A 22,162-nucleotide genomic window follows, 5' to 3' on the forward strand; every position below is an offset into this window, starting at 1 on the left:
GCACAGGAGCCCTTGCAATGAACGTGAGACAGCTGACAGACAGGCACTAAGTGTGAAACATACGCAGATGGCCGAGGGCACTAGTCCCTGCACCAAAGCTTGTGTCAATAAATGACCAGCGAGAACCAACACGCAAGGATTAAATAAAGTGCCCAATAATCTCAGCACACCACAAGAGCAGAGAAAACGAGTGCAGGCCCATGCGCAGGGTGCCGGTGCACCAGCGTGACATATGAAACTGCATCACAGTGTACTATACAAAGGATTGGAGGTGTCCCATGGAGGAAAGCACTGTAGCCAGCACGAGAAGCGAAGACCGATCTTCCAGTGATGTGAAACTGACTGCCGACCAAAGTGCGACGGCTCCCACGCGCATGGCGGGCACTGAAAGCGCACAACACCGGTCGAGCTCACTGGATGTAGGAGACAGCTGCATAAGGCAAAGCAGGCCGGAACGAAAGTTCGGAACACTAATTACTTGGCTTCTGCCACCTGTACACACGCAATTGGAGCAGCGACTGCACAGAAGAATGTGGTAGCTGGGACTTTGGAAAGTACGGCAACCTGGCCCCGGTGAATAGACCCATGCAGATACAGTAAAGAGAACAGAGCGATGCTCTGGAACTGGGCAGGGAGGCCTAGAAGGAGAAAATCAAAACGGGCAGCGGATGCAGGGGTTGCCGACAACGCAGAGGGGCCGACAACGTTGGTGAGTTTGCAGTGGAGAAGGAAGAGCTGGGATGCCTGGAATAGCTAACTGGCTGCAGCTGGGTTGTTCACAGCTGCAATTTCTACGCAACATACCGCAATTCTTTTTTTGTGTGTAAATGATATAGTTTAATTACAAACGTTTTCATTATTCATCCTTAAAAATTTTTGCATAATCTTTACAGGTTCTGTCCATTTCATTAGGTCTTTTCACCATATCAAAATAAAAAATTGAACCACGCAAAAGAAAACTTTCATTTTGTGTTTGCATATATAGTTAGAACAATTCTCAAATTGACAGTCTATTTGATTCTTTGTCTTTTCTTTTCTTAGCTCACAATTGTTATGCTGTTTCAAAATTGCAAAACCCTAAAAATAAGGGCTTTATTGTTTCCTATTAATATCTGTGACCATCACTTTTTCACACTATAATGCGTCCTCTCTTGTGGGAGCATGTCACTGAAGAGTTTCCTTTTGTCTTCGAGGGTTTGACATTCCATCATAAGATGGCATATTGATTCTACTTGATCTATATGTTGACAAAATCGACAATATATGTCCTTATCAGATAACTGTTTTGCTTTAACAAGGACTTCCCTTGTGGGTAGGACATTCAGTCGCATTCGCATTAAGGTATCTCTCAACGTTTTCTCTGGGAAGATTGGGAAATATTGCGGTAATTGATTTAGTGCTCTGCTTTCAATTTTGCAATTTATCGCTTGCTGGTACTGTGCTTTCGCTTGTACAGTTTGAATCCAACCATGATGTTGGATTCTCTTTTTTACCTCCAACGGTCGGTTTACGAGCATCTCAACGGTCGCATCTGCGTTACTTGGTATCTGCATACATGTCTCTTTGCAAAAATGTAAAACCTTTTCATTTTAAGCTTTAGGTTTGCCTCGTAGTATGTCTATCGCTGGTATCTCTTCATCTGATATAGTCTTCCTGAATAAATCTGGATATTTCCAGTTCATGATGGACTCTATCGATTGGATAGCCAGTTCAAAACGAATCTGTGGCATCGGGTAAGAGGGTGGGAGCGATAGTATCATTCTCCAGAAGATCCCTTCTACTTGATTCCATGTTTGGCGAGGCAAGTTAAGTGAGGCTTCGCTCCCATAAATAACGATAGCTACCACCTTCTGTCTCCAAAATGTAATTATCTGTTTCATTGAACAATTTCCATATTTTCTGTGTATTGATACGCCTTGGCTGGCTAGTGAATGCATTTTGTTTTTTAGGTGATCAGACCAGTTTTTTCTATCTTCGATTAGTTTAGCCAGGCACCAAGGTATTTTATCACTTTTACGAATTGTAGTTTTTTCCCTTTGAGGAAGATTGTCAATGGTTTCTTCTTTTGGTTTGGATGGTATGCCAGGGTCATCACTTGGGATTTCTTTGCATCAATCATTAAATCATTTTCCTCAACATATTTTTCAAGTATTTCAAGTCTCTATTGCAATCTCAGTTGGGTTTTGTCTAATATGACCAAATCATCTGCATACATGATATATGGAATTGGTATCGCATTCAATTTGGGGGGTTTTCATTTATGATATTTTGGTTATCTGGTAAACCAGATGTGTACAAGTTGAAAAGGGTGGCAGCCAGGGGCAACCTTTTTTAGACCATTTCAGGTTTGGATCTCTGTTGATAGTATGCCATCTCGAGTCAGTCTAATTCTAATCTTTGTATCTGAATAGAGTGCCTTTATCGGCTCTAGTATGTCTATGGGGCACTTCAATCGTGTTCGTTTTTCCCATAACTTAGTCCGATTTACACTGTCAAAAGCTACTTGCAGATCTATAAATGCTGCATGTATCAGTGTTTTCATCCTTATGGATTCCAATTTTAACAGGTTTAAGAGTAATAAGGTTTATGTTTGTTCCTACTTTCTTAATAAAACCTGTTTTTCGTGCATCCCGCCTCTGATTTGTTATTGCCCATCTGTTAATCTTTTTAGCAGTATTAAGGCAAATACCTCTCCTAAAGGATTTAAGACAGCTATTGGGCGATAGTTCAGAGGCAATTTTCTGTCACTGTGTTTTAAAATTGGGATCAGTATTGCTGATTTCCATGTCATCGGGAGATAATTGTGTTCTGAGATGTTGTTGAACATCTGTATACACAAGTTCGCCAGGCTTCTAGCTTCCGTTTTATGATGGCATTACTTAATCCCTCTGGGCCTGGGGCCCTGGAACTATTCAGTTGAGATATGTGCTTCACTAATTCTTCATAGTCCCATATGATGTGCCATTTGTCTTTGTTTTCTGATGGCTCTCTGTGTTTAATTTCTTTTCTTGTATAGTGCACAAAAATAGTCTGTCATTCTGACACTGGAACATCTAAGATCAGGCGCTCCTGTTCTTGGTAGTTTTCATTTATCAAATTTCGTAGCTCTCTGGAATGTTTGTTTTTCATTGCTCAAAGCATAATTTCTACATCATTCTGCGCTATGGTTGCCTGCATGTTTTTGATCCAATTCCTATATTGTTGTTTAAGGCTTTTGGACTTTTTAATGGCATCTTCTTGACCCATCTTTGTGGTCGTTTTTAAATTCCTTTTCAGCTGTTTTTTCTTTACCGTAATTTGATTGTTATATGCATGGGCGTATTTCATTCTTTCATTTCGTCTATCTCTATTACTAGACTTGCACGGTATGAGAAGCCATTTATAGTCAAGTTTCTCTATCTCGGTCTTCCTTGAGGTGGAGAATGCTTCCTTCAGTCCCTCTATTTGGACATTGCTTATGCGTAAGCTATTAAAACCAGTGTTAAGCTCAAGGGCAGCTATTGTGTGTTTCTTTGCATTCTCTTGGTTGATCGTCCATCTCATTGTTATTTTGTGATGATCGCTCTGCATTGACGGGATGATTGTCATCTTTGCGATTCTATGTGTTAGCGCAGTTGATGTGAATATATAATCTAAATGAGCAACCGATGTGCCTCTTGTCCAAGTTGGCCTAGCTGGTATATACTATCTCTTAGTGTTCCATTTATTAATGTCATGTCTCTTTTTTCCATCTCTTTCGTCTATATTTGTGCTTTAGATGTTAGTTTTTCAACTGTGAATTTCCTTCTGTTAGGATCAAACAGGTGTATGCACAAATCGCTGCATAGAATAATTTGTAGCGACTTGTGTCTTGACTGTGCCTCATCTAAGTTGCTTAGCACTATGTCGATGAATGCTGCATCATTAATGGGTACTGTGTTCCAATAAAGATTCATAATCCCAAATTTCATTCCCTTTTGGTTTCCTGTTTCTTTGCATTCCTTCTGATGGTTTATTTCTTTTTGTTACAGAGAGTTGCATCCAAGGATTAGGGTTATATGACTCTATAATTTCCAAATTGGCTTCTGTTTTTATAAAGGTTAATAGCCCTGCAGAAGGCCGTCGTTTTTCTCTCAATATAGCTGGATTCATGTAAGTTATGTATCTATCGTGTATTGGCTATTTGTGTATCCATGTCTCTTGGAGACACGCTATATCGTATTTTGATAGATCATTGTTTACATTTCTAAACAAATGTGACATGCCTCTAGTGTTCCATGAGCATAGGCTGTAGGTCAAGCTCTTATTTGTTTGTGATAGTTATGAGGGTAGTTTCTTTGTAATCTCGTGTCTGCTTTTCATGCATCCGTTTCGTGTTGTTTCTGATGCTTTCGATCCACAATTTGTCCCCTCCCTTTTGGCGATTCGCTTCTACTCTATCTTGATCGTATCTGGACGGGCTTGTATGTATCTGTCTCTGTTAGAGTAAGGTCCTTGTGTTGAGTTCTTAATCAGCCTTTCTCATTTCCCAGTTCTTGTTGTGCCTGTTCCATTGTTGGGGACCATGTACATCTCATAGACTGACTCAATGTACAGCGGAAGCCTAGGGAGCGGAGTTGGCTAGAATTTTCCATCGTTCTCTCTAGGGTTTGTCGTGATTTAAATTGGACACCGACTCTGTCCGTTATTTTCTCTTGTATGAATTCAACCAATTTAATATCTTCAGATTATAGATGAGGTATCACATGCAATAACCTTAGACAATTGGTTCTGTTCAGGATTAGCCCATCGTTGACCTTGTTTTTGCTTCCAAACAAAGTTCTGTGCATTGCTAATGCCTCCCCTACAACACCTAGGACCAGATCAATACCCAGAGGGTGCCTAGCTTCTAGGAGAGACCTGCAGCAGCCAGCGAATCATGTGAGCTGAGGCATAGTTGGGACAGGGCCCTGAGGGGTGATGGAAAGTGTACAAGCCCCTGCGGCGAGTGGCAGACCTTGAGAAGGGACGTAGCAGTCAAGAACGGTCCTTGGAACGCTGGCTGAGAACAGTAACCCCGAAGCAGATGGGATATATGTTTGTCAGTTAGAACTGAGACATGAAGGGCTAACTGCAAGCAACACCAAGCACGTCAAGGTTGTCCACAGGAGCAGTCCAACACTAACAGCAAATGCTGAGACGGAAAAGAGGCGGTACTCAAGTGCAGTGCGGGTAATAGTGAAGGTTGGTTGCCCGAGCAGACTGGAACATTGCCATGGACATGGGGGCACCTGCCGAGGCACTTATACATATAGATGCTCTGCAAGTAGAGGTGGCAGAGAGGGGAAACATTGTACCCACTGTCAGACCTAGAAGTACCAGCTGTTCGCACACAGACAAAAGGAGTGAAGAGGAATAGGTGAAGCAAGAAGCAAAACAAAAGCTCCCCACTACATGTGATGTTGAAGGGAGACACTGAATAAAAAGTGCAGAGCGAAGGCAAAAGGCAAAACCCGAAAAAAGTTAATACTGAATGGGCTGCTATACTTAGAGCAGAAACACTCCCCCGACACAGTATAGTGATAGACAAGTAGCTGCACCACGCAAACTGGAGCAGAAAGGATTGCATAAGAACTAGAAGGAGCTACAATGGCATCTAAAGCAAATAAGGGCAAAGGGAAGCAGTCGTCGATGGAGGCATTCGCTAAACCTACGGAGATGACAGACGGCGCAAAAACAACAACGCAGGATGCACATGAGGGCAAAACACCAGGGCGAATGGACCAGCAAATACTAGAGGCAATAGCAGAGCTGAAGTCGACGCTGGAATTTAAAATCAACGCAATGAGTATCGATGTGAACCTCTTGAGAGAGGATGTCAGAGCACTACGGAATGCACTGGTGTGTTAGAGAAGGAGATGAAGACTAATACAAGCAGTTGCAATGAAAACTCTCAAGAAGTCTCTGTGCTGAAACAACAGGTGTGGAATCTAGTAAACAAAGCGGAAGGTCGGGCAGGAAAGAATAACATGCAGATAATTGGGCTCCCAGAAGGCGAGGAAGGTCCAAACCCGACCAACTATATAGAAGACATGCTTTTGCAGGAAATAGGAGCTGGCTCACTCACCCAAGGGTTCACTGTAGAAAGAGCGCACAGGGCCCTAACAAGGAGACTGCCGCCTGGAGCCCCACCCGGGCCGATAATTGCCAAGATATTAAATTACAAAGACAGGGAGAGAATCCTAGAACACTTCTGAAAGGAGGGACGATTAAGCGGGCATCAGCATCCATTACAGTATGCCCTGATTATACCTTTTTGGTGCAAAAACAAAGGATGAGCTACAGGGCCATTAAAAGGAGGCTACGAGCCGCCAATCTCAAATGTATGTTGCTGTATCCGTGAAGTTGAAGGTCCTGCATAAAGATTGTGCTGTTTATTTTTAGACCCCAGAAGATGTGAGCAAATGGATGGATTTTCAAAACATGCCAAGGGAGAAAGAAGACCAGATGGGAGATGGAAGTGATAAGTGAAGCTGCAATTTGTGATTAATGTATTCTTGGGTGACATGGGGGCCAATACATAAAGATTCGACAGAGACTGTCCAGCTGAAAAATGTAAGCGTTTCTCACTGTAGCTACATGCAGGAGGCACAGGTGTTGCTTAGCCATAAGCGGCGCTAGGAATCACACTATTAACCCACATTAGGTTAGTTTAGTTAGGATACTGGTAGATCAGTATCCTCCTGCTGCACTCCGAGTACCGGCTACGGGCCGAGAAAGGAGCGAGATGCGGGGAAGCCTGAGATTTAGAATTGGAGTTGGGCAAAAGTTGGGAACTGTTGGGGAGGTGTGAGAGAGGTGAGCTGGGGTAGTTAGAGAGAATTTGGCCTACGGAGACGCACCACGAAATCAGGGTGGAGGGGTCAGGGGAGAGACGAGAGGAGAAGAGACTGGAGAATATGGGTGAACTCAAAATAGCAACCTGTAATTTGAGAGGCTTGAACAGCTATATTAATGGAACCGGGTTATGACATATTTGAGATGGAAAAAATAGATATAGCGCTTCTGCAAGAAACCCATTTGACCAAGGAGAAACTAGACACGATAGCATGGAAATGGAGCGGGGTGACTCTGGGCTCAAAATACTCGGCATATGCTAGAGAGGTCCTAATTTGGGTAGCATCAACGGTCCCATTCAAGATCCTCCAGACCTTTCTAGATAAAGATGGCAGGATGGTAATAATTCGGGGATTGGTCGAAAGTAAATAAATATGTGTCATAAATATGTATGCCCCGAACCAGGACACTGCAGCTTACTTTAGATCTGTATATCCTAAGATAAGTCCATATAGAGATGGGGCAGTGATATGGGGTGGAGATTTTAATTGTACTTTGGACCTAACGAGAGATAGATCAGACAAGTTTGCTTATCCAACACCGTCGGCCAAAGCTTTGAACACACTGTTACATACATTTCAGTTAGCTGATGTATGGAGAACGCTGTACCCACAAGACCGAGTATACTCACACTATACCGCCCCGAAGAACCTATACACAAGGTTAGATGATGTGTTCATGTGGGAGGAAATACTGAGTGAGTTCACACAGGCTGAGTACAAAGCTAGGGTCCTGTTGGATCACACCCCTCTGGTTGTTAGATGGCAGGTTCTCCCCCCACGAGCCAAAACTCTGACATGGCAACTTAGGGTTGAGGCACTGAAACACACAGGATTCTGAGAACACTTGAGCGCTGAGGTGAGTGAATATTTTGAGAACAATACTGACAGTGTAAACTCGGCCGGTACACGGTGGGAAGCCTTTAAAGTGGTGGTTAGAGGGACGGCCATAGCCAAGTCAAAGGGAATGCAAGATGTTATTACACAGGATCTACAAAAGACAGAGAGGAAACTAGAAACCATAATGGGAGCAGGAAATAGATCCCTAGGAAATGTCCCGCCTACAGCAGGAGTGTAGGGAATACTGGGAAAGGTTAGGCAAATTAAGTTACAAGAAATATATTGAGAGACATCATGCTGAGGGGGACATGCCTGGCAGATTATTAGCATGGCTGTATGAGAGTGAGACCACACAGCAGACAATTAGAGGCGTGAAGGGGATTCTGCGGGAGACCCAAGAAGAAGTGAATAAATGTTTTTATGATTATTATAGGCACCTCTACAATGAATCCGTGGGAGAGGAGGCAGTGAATATAAAAGAAGCTTTGACTGAGATTAAGCTTCCCAGACTAAATGAGGAGGAGCGCTGTGGGATGTATTAACCCACTTATGCTCTGCCCTGTGCCATCACTGTGTACTGATGGTGCCAGAATTATCAAAATGGCCGTAAAACCCCTATGCGCGCCAACACCTATGGAAATCGCGCTTTGCAACACAAAAAGATAGCTGCCAAATCTACCATGCATGTTGTCAGTGGTGGAACAGAGGGGAGAGCTGAAACATGTCACTGGGCTGCCCAACAAGTAAAAATGGAAACTGCATGAAAAGCAGTGTTTTGCTGAAAGGAATCCAGAATCTTGTTTTCAAATCCTTTTTCTTGGTTGCTGAAATTGCAGAATGCCGGTCCAAAACACCATAAAACATCCAATATTCTTGCTTGGTGTTACTAGTCACTTCATTCAAGAAATCATTATGAACATACAATGTCATGAAAAGCGGAATCTGTCATCAAAACATTCACAGCAAGATTGTGCCTGCCTGTGAAATCTGTCAAAATCTGGGCATAGTCAGTGGATTGCATCATAAGGATTTAAACTTGTACAACTGAAATCTAATGTCTGAAATTTAAGTGACCTGTCATTGAGAGTAACCTAGATTGTCACTATTTAAATCTCATGTTTTAGAGCTGGAATAAGTGTTCTAGCTGTTTGTTTGGAAATTAGAAAGTTTATTTTAAACCAAGAACAAATTGCAACAAAATTACATTTGAATTTAAGCCTGACTCCAAGCCCAACCAGCATAACAACTTCCCCCCACAAAGGCCAGGCCTATCTCTCCACCAGGAACTCACACCCATGTGCTGATTAAGGGGAGGGAGGAGATTTTGGGCTGCTGTGCGAAGGGGACAATGGACTTTCTCCAGCTCAAGGAGATGCTAATTAGGAAGGATCGTAAATGGCCTCTGCCAGAAGGAAACGGGAGGAGATTGCTCTTGAGCTGCAAGAAGAGGAAGGAGGTGGGGACAGACAACCTTTTGTTGATTCACAAGGACAAAAAGCACATTTTAAAAAGACTGAAAATGTACTGTGTAAGATTGGGACAAATATGTAAACCCCAGAATTGTGAATTTAATTTTTGGCTGCACATTTTAAGAGGTGCTAGAACTCTGTGCTATGTTCTGTGAAGTAACTGTGGAAATTATGGTTTTTCAGCAAATGTATTTATGTCAAAAGCATGAAACTTCACACGCTTATGCCTGTATACAAAAATATACTGTCAAAAGCAGACCCAAAATTCTACAGTGACGGGGCTTGGAAGAGGATCTGCTCCACAAAATATGTAATTTATATATGTTATTGTTAGAAAGATTGCACACTTGTAAATATGTATTGTACAAAAAGTAGATTTTATGATCAAAAGCCAGGGGGAGGATTCTCTGACTCATAAACCCACATCATCATGGTGACACCCTGTTTTCTCCTCCAATCAAGGGAGAGAGGATACTCTAGCCAATAGCCTGCCTAGGAGGCGCGCTTAGGATAATCCAGCATACACACCCCCTTATCATATGAATAAATAGAGAAAGCTGAGGACTTAGAAAGACACACAGATTCACCCACCATCCTGATCCTGGCGAAGCACCCTGAAACAGAACCATACATATTCCTTGCTCTAGACTCCAGAAACTTGGCAAGCAGAAAGGCCCATTCCATTAGTTGAACCATTTCCCACTAGGCTTTGAATTTCAAAAACCAGAAAGAATCCCACAAAATCTATGGGGAACAAAAGAAATAGCCGGGCTGTGCTGTTACTGCTTTCCTGCTAAAAGAATTATTACCAGAATCAAAAGACCCAATCCAGTTGTGCCGTGCTGTGCCGTGCTGTGACCAGATAGCTGTGACCAGAGCCATTGCGGACCCAGTCCAGTACGGTGTGCCCACCAGCCTGTCCAGTCCCGTGTGCCCAGTAGAACTTCTGAGTAGAATCCCTGATCTTTACGGACCAGAATTCCTGACGGTTCTGTTCAAACATATATAGTGAGTATCCATAGAATAGGACTGTGTCACTAGCATATGTACTGTCCATAATAATCCCTATCTAAATCCATCCTATATTGTCTTCTGAACCTGATCTTGTTAGGGATACTTTTGAATTGTCAGACTTTCTTGCGTTAAGTCTTTCATTTGTATTTAATTTCATAAATCATTAGGGTTGTGAACAAATAATTTGAATCCCAACAAGAAATTGATTATCCACCACATGAAGGGTCCCTGGCTAGGATTGATGGAGATTCATGTGTGGCATTCTCTTTTTCTCTAGTCATAATCTAGTGTAAAGAAATTCCATTTGTCTTGTAAAAGTGCATTTTCGTTTCCCATTTTTGTGCCTATTTGAAAAATACGACCTCCACTAAAACGTCCATAACTTTCTCAAATACCATGCTAGAAACGAAATTTAAACATCATAGAACAAAATCCATATAGTTTTCCGCAATTGCGACTACCGCGCACAGAAAAGTTTGCCGAGAATTTTGTTAAATTTCTATAACGTGTAAAACAGCTTTTCATTGCACCGACCTAAATTTTAAGTTTTCACATTGCTTATTAGTGTCAAATCATTGCTAGTAATTGTCTGCAACTATCTAAAGCGGTGCCCATTAGAATTTAAACAATTTCATCAATTTAGTCCATATTTAGCGTTTTACCCAATCCATTCTCAGATAACTTTAAAACCATTTTGACAGTTTGCCAATCAATTCTGTTTCTCTCTTGTGTTTGCTGGGGGGGGGGGTGGAATTGGGATTGACATTTTGTTTGAATTCTGCATTCCTGAATACCTGCTCTTTCTCCTCCTATCTCTTTACATTGCATATTGGGGGATTGAGTGGTGTGCAGGGGGAAATATAACCACATTGCTATTTGATTTGAACCCACACAAAAGTATTATTTCTGTGATGCATTGTTTTTGCTCATTATTACTCCTTATGATTAAAGAGATTTCTTAGTGTTACCTCACCCCATTGGTGATCATTGTATAACCATTAACATAGTGTGATTATATTGTGAACTACATAAATACATATTTTAACTTCGAAAACCAGCCTGATTCCTGGTTCAGTGTGATCGGCGGGGTTCCAAGCGAGGGGCGTGATGTAAGTGGTACATCATTCAGAGTAAAATAACTTTTAGACACAAATAAATAAGGATTTCAGTTGTGCATTAGATGCAAGGCATTGACTTAGGTGATGTGCCGGATTGAAATCACTTACAGCGCGACAGCCTAGAAGTCCCTATCACGTTTGAAGAACTAGAGAGTGCGATAAAAGAACTACCAACTAGTAAACTCCCAGAAGTGGATGGACTCCCCGGAGAATTTTATAAAGAATACATGGCTGAAATACTTCTCCCATTACTAGCAATGCTAAACGAGGCACTGGAAACGGGTAAACTGCCAGCGTCCCTGTGAGAGTCTATGATTATCCCACTCCTCAAACAAAATAAGCCAGATACGGAATGTGGCTCATACAGGCCCCTTTTTTTTTGCTGAACCAAGACTGGAAGATTCTTACAGCAGTCATGGCAAAGAAGCTCAGACCGGTCATAGGTAAACTCATACACCCATATCAGACCGGATACGTCCCACACAGGGATATTACTAATAACTTGCAGAGATTACACCATATAATAGATTACACCCATAGGGCTACTCAGGAGGTGGCAGTAGTGTCACTTGACGCAGTGAAGGCATTTGAATCAGTCAGATGGCCATGGCTGCTAGCGGTTCTGAAAGAATTCGGTATTGGGCCCACCTACACTGAATAGGTGAGGCTGCTGTACAATGAGCCGATAGCAAGAGTCAAAATGGGCTCTACGGTTTTGGAGCAATGGCAACTAAGTAAGGGCACAAGAGAGGGATGCCCATGGTCTCCGATGCTTTATTTTAGCACTAGAACCACTAGCAGTTTATTTAAGGGAGGAATATGGATAGGTGGGTATAAGTACCTGTGGAGGGAGGCACCTGATCTCGCTGTATGCAGATGCTCCTATACTTACAGTACCCAGAAGAGAATTTACAATATGGCCTAGACGTTATGGAACAGTTTGCACACAGTTGGGTATAACTGTCAACCCCCAGAAGTTGAGTCTGTACCCCCTGGGAGTGTACGTGGGGAAGCCTGTACACAAACTGCCGGTGCTACAGAGGGAAGTAGGGACGTTTAGATACTTGGGTGTAGATATATACCACAACCCTCAGATAAAATATATACATAACACAGTGAGGGCAGTGAAAAAGATTGAGAACTGTATGGTATTTTGGTCTGGGCTACCATTGTCCATGATGGGACGTGCAGCTTTATTGAAGATGGTGGCGCTACCAAGACTTATAATTACTTCACAAATGTCCCGTTTGCGATACCTAAGAAGTTCTTTAGGAAATTACATAGCAAATGCAGGAGCTTCATATGGCACAATTCAAGGTGTGGGTGGCACCATGGAAGCTCCATAATCCATATGAGCAAGGAGGTGTAAAGTTACCCAATTTTGAGGTATATTTTATGGATAGCCTGCTGCAATTTGTGGCCAAATGGCTGTCAGACAGACAGACACCTGAATCAAGGTTGCTGCGCTCAAAAAACGCTCTGTTCTTTTTGAATGAAGTGATATGGTTACCCGATTTGCACACGACCAGCGAGAATGTACTGTTGCGCCTGGGGAGCACGATATGGCACAGGGCATGTCGAGTGATGGGTAATGCAACACGGTATTCCCCACAGATACCACTAATGGCACTGAAAGAAAAAATTGAGCAAACCTCTTCTCTTCTCTGTGGTTAGATCATTGACATCTATGGCTAATTTTGTGTCTATGGTGAGTCCATCTCAGGAACCTTGTGATTCTTTGTCTCAGTTCTTTACCACCAAAACTGTGACCATTCGGGCCAGTATCTCAGTGGCGGCAATGGCATCTGTCCCTGTGAGGGTGCCGCTAGATGTAAATAGTGTGGCTGTACCCGAGGGGTGGTCTCTTTTTCCGAAGTTTGCCGAGTCAGAGGTTTTTGCTGCCATCCACCAATTTAAGTCAGCAGCTCCATCTGATTCAGTGCCTCTAGCAGTAATGAAGGATATCCTCCTGGATCTACTGAGTGAGATCTGGATCTACTGAGTGAGATCACGGTGGCCATTAATGTGTCCTGTCAGATGGGCTTTATCCCTCAGGAATTGAAGGTAGCGACAGTGATTCCTTTTCTTAAAAAGCCTTCTTTGGACCCTGCACTGCCTTCAAATGTTTGGCCTATCTCACTTCTACCCTTCTTTATGAAACTTCTGGAGTCTTTGATCACACCATTTCTGTTATCCTTTATGGAGTCATCTGATCTCTTTGACCCTACTCAGTCGAGCCTTAGGCCTGCCAGAGGTACAGAAAGTACCTGGTGTCGGTACAGGACGATATGGCTAGGCTGGTGGATTCAGGGGGGTTGGTGCCCTGATTTTACTCGATGTATTAGCAGCTTTTGACACTGTCGACCACCCTACCCTGCAGGCCTGCCTAGCCAGGTTGGAATCTCTAGCCAAATATTGTCCTGGTTTACATCTTTTCTTTGCAGACAGAACCCAAATACTTTCACTTCCTCCTTTTCTTTCATGTTCCTGCACCATGGGTTGTAGGGTTCCTCAAGGCTCTGCCTTCTCTCCCATACTTTTTAAAATCAATATTTGGCCCTTGGTGTGTTCATCCGCTTATTCGGTATCAGGTGCTACTCTTACACCAAAGACAACCAGATCCTCATTTGGTTAGATCTTGAGCAGGCTGAGATGGCTTTGTGCTTGTACCAGTGCCTGTCTGCCGTGGGAGATTGGCTGAAGTTAAATGGAGACAAGACGGAGGTGTTGGTGGTGGGTTCTCCACCTGACCCTACACTCTGGGTGTCCTCTTTTTGGCCATCCTCTCTTGGCCCACTTCCTGTTCCGTTTGTCACAGTTAAGAATCTGGGAGCGGTTATTTCCTCTACTCTTTCTATGGATGCGCAGGTGTCTGCTGTGTGTAAAGCAGGTCACTTCCATTTGAAGATAATGCAAACGGTGCTTCCTTTCATAACTCCGAATCTTAGGGCGCCGGTGGTGGTGGCTCTGGTCTTGAGTTGCCTGGACTACTCTAATGCACTATACTTGGCCCAGCCAAAGGGCCTCATTCAGCGGCTACAGCGCTTGCAAAATCTGGCTTTGCAAGTGACAACGGGATCCCCTTAAGTTCCAGGCACTCTGTTTGCTCCATCGTGTTTTGCATGATCAAAGAGCTGAATATTTGTGGGCCAAATGTACCTGTTATCGGCCTAACTGGACATTACAATCTGCTTCGGCTGGCCTGCTTTGCGTGCTGCCTTTCTGTCGCTCCCGCATTGGAGACCAGCCTTTTCTGTGGCCGCGGCCCAACTGTGGAATGACTTGCCGCTTCCATTAAAAAATGTGTCAAACCATCTTGCATTCAGAAATGCACTGAATACCTACCTGTTCTAGATTGGACTGGCCACTCTGTCTTCCTCCCTCTCAGCGCATTGATACCTTTGGGTGACCGAGCGCTTTACACATTTTCTTAACATAACATAACTTGTTTGGGGGACACGTGACCCTACCATCTGAAAAGATTGATGATTGTTCAGCGCTATGTAGAAGACCTATGTTCCCTGCTGGTATCGATTGAGCTGAGATGAATCATCATCTCTTTCCGGTCGTGTACTTTTATTGGTTTGAGAGACAACCGCGATGAACAAGGCATTCTACAATCAGAGTTTTCACAAGATTTGGTCACATCGATGAAATTGAAGAATTATGATGTGTGTGGAGCCTTTTGGAGATATTTTTAAACTGCCCAATCTCGTTCATGAGATGGTTACAAGATTGGGTCACAAGATTGGTCCACAAAGATTAAGTTGAACAATTTTGACATGTCGTGACTTCTGGAGATATTTTTAAATTGTATCTATCTCATTCATGGGATCTTGCATTTGTATCTAGGGGACCCAAAGCTAATGTGCTTTTTTTCCCCCTGAAGAAATTCCTTTAATTTGCTCATTAAGATCATAGGAATGAAACATGTTGGGCATAATGTTTTGTGAAAAGTAGTTATACATTGTGGGATTAATTACCTACTTGCAGTGACAATCACTGAATCTTTTTGATATAATATTGTATGGGTCTCTGATTTAACGCTGTGTTGCTATCATGAACTACGCTAGAGTGATGATGTCTTGAGGCAAGAGATTTATCGGATTGCTGAATGCTTATGAAGCATTTGGAGTTGCACCAGTCACATTTTACTCTCCTTCGGATCTGTCACAATTCAAGTCATTTTTGCATGTATGTTAATACTTTTAACTTTTGTATTCTTGCTTAATAAAGACAGTTGACGGATAATGCAAAGATACATGTGAGGGCTTCTTTTGTTTCATAACGGACATATGGCCCTGCCATCAGTGGGTGCTGCTGCTCAACCTCCTCGACCTCATGCTTCAACTGTGCAACCCCTCCTCCTCCTCCTCCTCCTCTTCCTCCTCCACCACTCTCCTGGGTATTTTGTCCTGGAGTGATTGGGCCTATGCCATTGGCTCACTGGAGCCAGAGGTAGCAGGAAATGAGAAAGGGCTGCATCAATCAATGATGTATTATTGGGTGTGTTTGGAGGGTGTTCATAGGCGACTGGTGCTAGGGGAATTGTATATGAAGGAAGATAGTGTGGGGCTAGCACTGGTTTGTCACAGGGATGTGTAGAAGGTGATGAGAACTTGTACAGTTGTGAAGGTGGGATTTAAATGAGGTTTGTAATGAAGGATTACAAAATGGGCAATGTAATGGTTGCATTGTCTCAGTTAAGTGCCGCAGGACTGGGGGGTGACAATTACAAAGGGTGGTAATGAGGAGGCCGGCAAATAAGAAGACTTATGACGACAGACATAGTTGTATAATTTTATTAACTTCTTATCAATTGATAATTATATCCCACACATCTACAGTGCTGCCATCCAAATCCCTCCCACTTCTAAGCGCTGTAAAGTGTTAAGTCTGACTGTGAGACTCAGATTCTGTTAACTGGGGATTTGTAGGGGCAGATGAGGGTGTATAGACACTGGTGGGCTGGTATTAGCAGGCAGTCTAAGTCACAGTGAATTCAATATAAGACTCTGGGTTGGATTTAATGACATCCACATCGACTGGAAAGAATTGCTCAAAATCACACTGAAAAGAACTACACGTAATCATGCCTCACTGAGTTTCAGGTGGTCCCTCTGAATATTAAGCAAGCTCCTGGATTTGTCTGACACACCTCACAGGCATCTAGGTTAATGATCTAACGTGCACATTCCGCTAACACACATCACTACCACAGAGAATATGTTGACATGTGGATCATGGTGCCAGTCTAATTGGGTAAGATCTGTACACAACGCAGAAACCACCACACAAGCTGATACCTTAGGACATATGACATGAACATGTTACATTGAATGCTTATCGGACGCTTACGCTCTATTGTGTAGCAGTGTTTGGCATATATGGCCTCCAGCTTCCTCTCAGACGAAATGCTGTTACCTAGAAAGACTGCCATGACCCCAGTAAGCCAGGCGTCCCATTTGCAGGCCCAGCAGAGGTATTGTCAGGCCAAATGTGAGCCATTCGCTTGAGAAGGAAGGAGTCCCCAGTGCATGGTTTTGAATGGGGATGCCATGAGCAAGTCCACACGGCGGCTCTGAACCATCAGGCTTTTGCTACTTATGCATACTGCACGATGAATGTGACTGGCACGTGACAGTACTCCTCCCCACTTAGGATCATATGTCATTTAGGTATACCCCCCCACAAATACCAAGACTAGAGTTGATAGGTTTGACCAGAAGTCAATGGGCAGCAAGCTGTGTCATATAGCCTATTATATAGCCTATTATTCAGCCTGCCAAGGCACAGAAAATGTGTCTCCCTGACATGATCTACACATGTGCTCACTGTTTCGAGCGTACATGCAAGGCAACCTATACCCTGACAGTAGTCTTGGCGGGCACATCCCTAGCGTGGTAGTGTGCATGTCCTCTGCATAAAGAAGGTGGGTGGCAATTCCATTATGTGTACATAAACAATCGACAAAGTCTGCAGAGTTTACCATAAGACTGCTCACACCCAACAAAGCAATACCCCTTGCACCAGTGTCTGCAACATGGGGCACTCGATGTGGATGCACATTCAGATTACGAGGGGAATGCAACATGACATAGTAAACGGACTAGCACTTACCAAGCACAGACAGGGGCCTCTTCAAGTCTTCGACTCTCTGGTATTCCTCTTGGCTTAATCTGCTGGTGTAACAGTTGCTTCAGAACGCTGATGTGGGCCCTCACACAGCCTTGCAGTGATTTCTGGTTCCCCACTCGAAGACTATTGTGTGCCTTTGGTCCAGTAACGCACTTGAGGGGATCCTACGATGGTCATCCTTATGAAACATGAAACACAGAATACAACCCTCAGAATTAAAGTCTACCTCACATGCAATGAACATCGATAACTATTGCCCATGACTTGTGGAAGGTCAGCACACACATCCAGTTTGATGCAGGCAATTCCATTGCTCTCAGCAAGTACATTACCTCTTACATAACCAAAGCATACCAATTTCACTACCACGAGTTATGAGAAGGCATGTTCACCAATGCAATGCATCTATATCAGTCAGACTAATCCATCTAGAGGTGACTGTGGAACCTAGGACACAGCTGACAAAGTGACTGTCACTAGCCTCGATGTCAAAAGTATAGATATGAAATCCATAGGTTTAGCATATTCCAAAAACAAATGCACAGTATTGAAATCATCCCTTGGTAGTGAAATGATCACCCAGAGCAATCTTAATACTGTAGACAATCCAAACAAGCACTAGCAGCGTCAATTGTTTTGGCGCTGACAAGAAAGAGGAAAATACTTACATTCCCAGCAATCAGGGGTGCAATGAAAACTGCATTTTGGGAGTGGGGGGAGGACTAACTGGTGATGGCAGGGGCCACTTCAGAAAATAGGTGTGGTAAACTGGGAGGCTCCACCCCCTCTGTTCCACTCCAAGGGTTGTCTGGCATGGGGCCCAAGTATCAAATGGTAGTAGCCCAGCATTACACATAGGCACACACACAATTACAAATTCACTCACTCATTTAAACATCCCATTTACCACACACTCACTCATTTCCATGCACACCCAGCCCCCAATACATCATACGCTCATTCACACCCACTCACTCAGTCACACATACATTACACACACACTTCTTGCACACATGCATACATACACAATGAGCTAATATGCACTGCTAGTTTCAGAAAAGGCTGTCCTCACGTCTCTGCCTAACAAAAAGCAAGTGTGCTCATCAGCCCCTTCCCCTCTAATCTGAAGTAACATATAATGTTCGCACACATCCGTGGGGAGGGGGCTGATGTGTCCATTTGAGTTTTGTTAGGCAGAGAGATGAGGGAAGCCTTTCTTGAAACTGGCAGCTTTAAAGTTTTGCCGCGTTGGTGCAAATACATTTTTCAGCACAAACACAGTAAACCATAAAGTCGCCGGTTTCAGGAAAGGCTTCTTTCCCCTTTCTGACTAACATAAAAGTATGCATTGAGCTAATCGGGCTTCAGTCCCACCCCTCAGCTCACATTTGGGGGAGGGAGGTGTTAGGCAGAATTATATGTAGCACCCTTTGGGAACACTAAACACAATTAAGACTACAAGTGACATTACAATTTAACCTTTGGTACAATCCTGTACTACATAGTTATAGTGGTAGCAGTAGCGGAGCAGCCAGACCTATCTCAAGAGTAAGTGAGCAGTACAAATAGTTACACAAAGGACTGCAATTACTATGATTCAGGCAAACACTGACTCAAGGTTTCTACGTAAAAGAATATATATTTATTTACTCAACAGTTGTATAACATTTCACTATTCTAAGCAAGTAAAAATCACCATCATAAATACACCACACCACTTCCCTTAAATTCCAGACAGGATAAGCTCACAAAATGAAATGAGAGCAAAATGGCACTCCAGCAATTTAAAAGGGAGGGAAAGACAAAGTTATTAGAAATTAGGCAAAACCAACAGGTAAGTACTCAGGGCAATTGAACAAGAGAGACTACAGTGAGTCGATCAGATAGAAAGGGCTTATGGCCAAAGTCAATGGGTCAAAAATCTTTTGCTCAAGGTCACACAGTTCAAGGTAGTTTGCGGTAAAGTTTGTGGCAAAGATTCCGGACGAGGTTGGTTGGTAGGAAAGTTAGTTAAAAGAGAAGAGAAGGACAATCCCTCGGTTTGGAGAAAGATTTCAAACACTTTCACCACGGTTGAACGAAACGGACAACCAGATTTGCACAGTACCTTAAAACGGAGAGGGAGCTGTAGCTGAGGCAGACGTTCCTGGTGGTTCCTGCAGGCTCACGGTTCCTGAAGCGACTGTCGGACTGACATGAAGTAGGAAGACTGGAGGGTCCTGCGCCACCCAGGGAAGAAACCAGCAGAATAGCAAAACAACAAATAAAAGGTGCGCTCCTTAAAACCCAAGCAGGGTCCGATCTTCCTGGCTATCCGGCCCACTGTAGCTCTGTACAGCGAATTCGACCAGAGGAGGGGTCCTGTGTTGTAGTTTGGGCGAACTGGTTGGTCCCACCAGCTCAAGGGAAGAAGTTTCCTGGAGGATCTTCTCTGTCGTCGGATTCTGGTGATTCACACCTGCAGCAGGGCTTCACCGGGAGGTTCAGTCGTGGTAGGGCTCCTCTTCTTCCAGTTCCTCATTGGTTCTTTCGTTCCAGTGGCGACTCTGCTCTTCCAGTCCTAGAGTCCTCCATTTTATGCAGTTTTCCCCCATTCCTACAGCCTGGCTGTCAATCACACAGCAGGGTGGCTGGCCTGCCAAGGCCAGTCCCCTTAGCCAATCAGACAAGCGTGCGACTTGGGTTACCAAGGGAACCCATGGCAGGGGTCCGAAGATCCCTCCCTCACATCCTGCCTACCTAGACTATCAGGCGCCTTAAGGAGGGCTTCTGTGCAGAAGCCCGCGAAAAGACAGCGAACAAAGGAGTCATCCCCAGTTTGGCATGCAGATAAAAACACGAGAAAGACTTTAACGAAAAGAAATGGTCGAATAAACCCAGCCTGAACCAAAATAAAATGTATTTGGTCAAGCGGGTTTATGTTTGAGGCTAATTTAATAGCCTAAAACATTACCACGTTTATATAAGATAATCACGGTAGAAATGTTAGGGTAGATACCACTGCCACCAGCCAAGTCTTAATGTTAAGGGAGAAAAACAAGGCTCCAAGAGGCACAGACAAAAAGGGATAAGAGTTATCCCTTTCCAATACTCCATGTAAGATGGAGTGTACTGGGTCTGTGGTTTAAAGTGACTATATAAAGTTAATGCCAACTTTACCTGTTTCTGGGGGACAGTAGTCAGCCCCAGAAAAATGGAGTCAGTGGGATGTCTCAAAGACAACCCTGTGTAACTGCACTGAAGGCGCTGTGTAACGCACACAAAAAGTGGTGCACATAGAGTAGGTGAGGCTCCAGTGTACAAGATCACACAGAAAGTAGAAATACACATAGCAAAACACATGTAAGAGAGTGAAAAAAGGCTCACACTCTTACCAGGTGAAAGAAAGAAATCCTAGACATCCAGCAAAGCAACTGAGGGACTCATTAGGTAAGGGAAATCAACCATTTATGAGAATTCTCCCTAACACTCGCCCTCCCCCCCAGACTAAGGGACAGAAGGATTTACTCCACTCCTGGATGAATCTCTACCTCTAGTCGGTTATAAACATCCTAGAGAGACCATCAGCCTTTTGGTGGTGACATCCTGCTCTGTGCTCAATGGTAAAATCAAACCCTTGCAGGTAGACTGACCATCTTAGCAGTTTTGGGTTTTCCCCTTTCATTTGCATTAACCATCTGAAGGGTTGGTGGTCAGTTTGAATCACAAAAATAGATCCATACAAGTATGGTCTAAACTTCTTCAAACACCACACAATGGCAAAGCATTCACACTCTGTGGTTGCCCACCTTGTTTCTGGTTCCTTCAGTTTCCTACTGATGAAGCAAATGGGGTGCTCCCTACCTTTCTCATCCAGTTGACTAAGGACTGCACCTATACATATATTGGAGGCACCTGTCTGCACAATGAAGGGTTGGTGATAATCAGGAGCTCTTAGGACTGGAGCTTGACAAAGGGCTTTCTTCAGGCTTTCAAAGGCTTGAGTGCACTCCTCATTCCATCTAACCTTTTTAGGGAATTTTGGAGAGGAGATCACATACAAAGGGAAAGCTATGGTCCCATAGTTCTCAATGAAATTCCTGTAGTACCCAGTGAGACCTAGGAAAGCTCTCAGTTGGGTTTGAGTAGTAGGGGTGGCCCAGTTTTCCACAGCTTGTAATTTTCTGGGTAATGGCCTTATCTCACCTCCTCCTACCTCATGACCAAGGTAGACCACTTTACTCTGACCAATTTGACATTTGCTTGCCTTTATGGTCAGATGGGCCTGCTCAAGAGCCTGCAAAAAATATCACAGGCGATCAATATGTTCTATCCATGTAGGGCTGAACACTGCAATGTCATCCAAGTATGCCATGCAGAAGTCCTCCATCCCATTCAGAACTTGATTAACCATCCTTTGAAATGTAGCAGGATCATTCTTTAGTCCAAAAGGCATAACCTTAAACTGGTAGAGGCCAGCTGGGGTAGAAAATGCAGTTTTCTCCTTGGCATGGTCTGTCAGTGCTATCTGCTAATAGCCTGAGGTTAGATCAAATGTACTGAGGTACTTGGCTGAACCAAGTCTACCCACCAGTTCATCTGTCCTTGGCAAAGGATGGGCATCAGTCTTAGTGACTGCATTTAGAGCTCTATAGTCCACACAGAATCTCAACTCCTTGGATCCTGCCTTTGGTACTAGAACAACTGGACTAGACCATGGACTTGTAGAGGGCTCTATAACGCCGAGATC

The 22,162-nt window shown here is 43.6% G+C and overlaps 2 protein-coding genes across 2 annotated transcripts in view; both read right to left on the reverse strand.

Annotated features, from left to right (window-relative positions):
• LOC138527421 (arylamine N-acetyltransferase, pineal gland isozyme NAT-10-like) overlaps positions 1-17,587 on the reverse strand; it is a 35,504-nt gene extending 17,917 nt beyond the window's left edge. The window contains exon 1 of the mRNA XM_069638538.1: positions 17,416-17,587. The gene's annotated coding sequence lies outside the window, so the exon portion shown is untranslated. The remainder of the gene's footprint in view (positions 1-17,415) is intronic.
• Positions 1-22,162, reverse strand: part of LOC138521221 (arylamine N-acetyltransferase, pineal gland isozyme NAT-3-like) — a 512,324-nt gene that overhangs the window by 296,245 nt on the left and 193,917 nt on the right. The window lies entirely within an intron of this gene.

Source organism: Ambystoma mexicanum, chromosome 1q, assembly GCF_040938575.1.
Source record: "Ambystoma mexicanum isolate Mex_15411 chromosome 1q, UKY_AmexF1_1, whole genome shotgun sequence".
Taxonomy (NCBI): Eukaryota; Metazoa; Chordata; class Amphibia; order Caudata; family Ambystomatidae; genus Ambystoma; species Ambystoma mexicanum.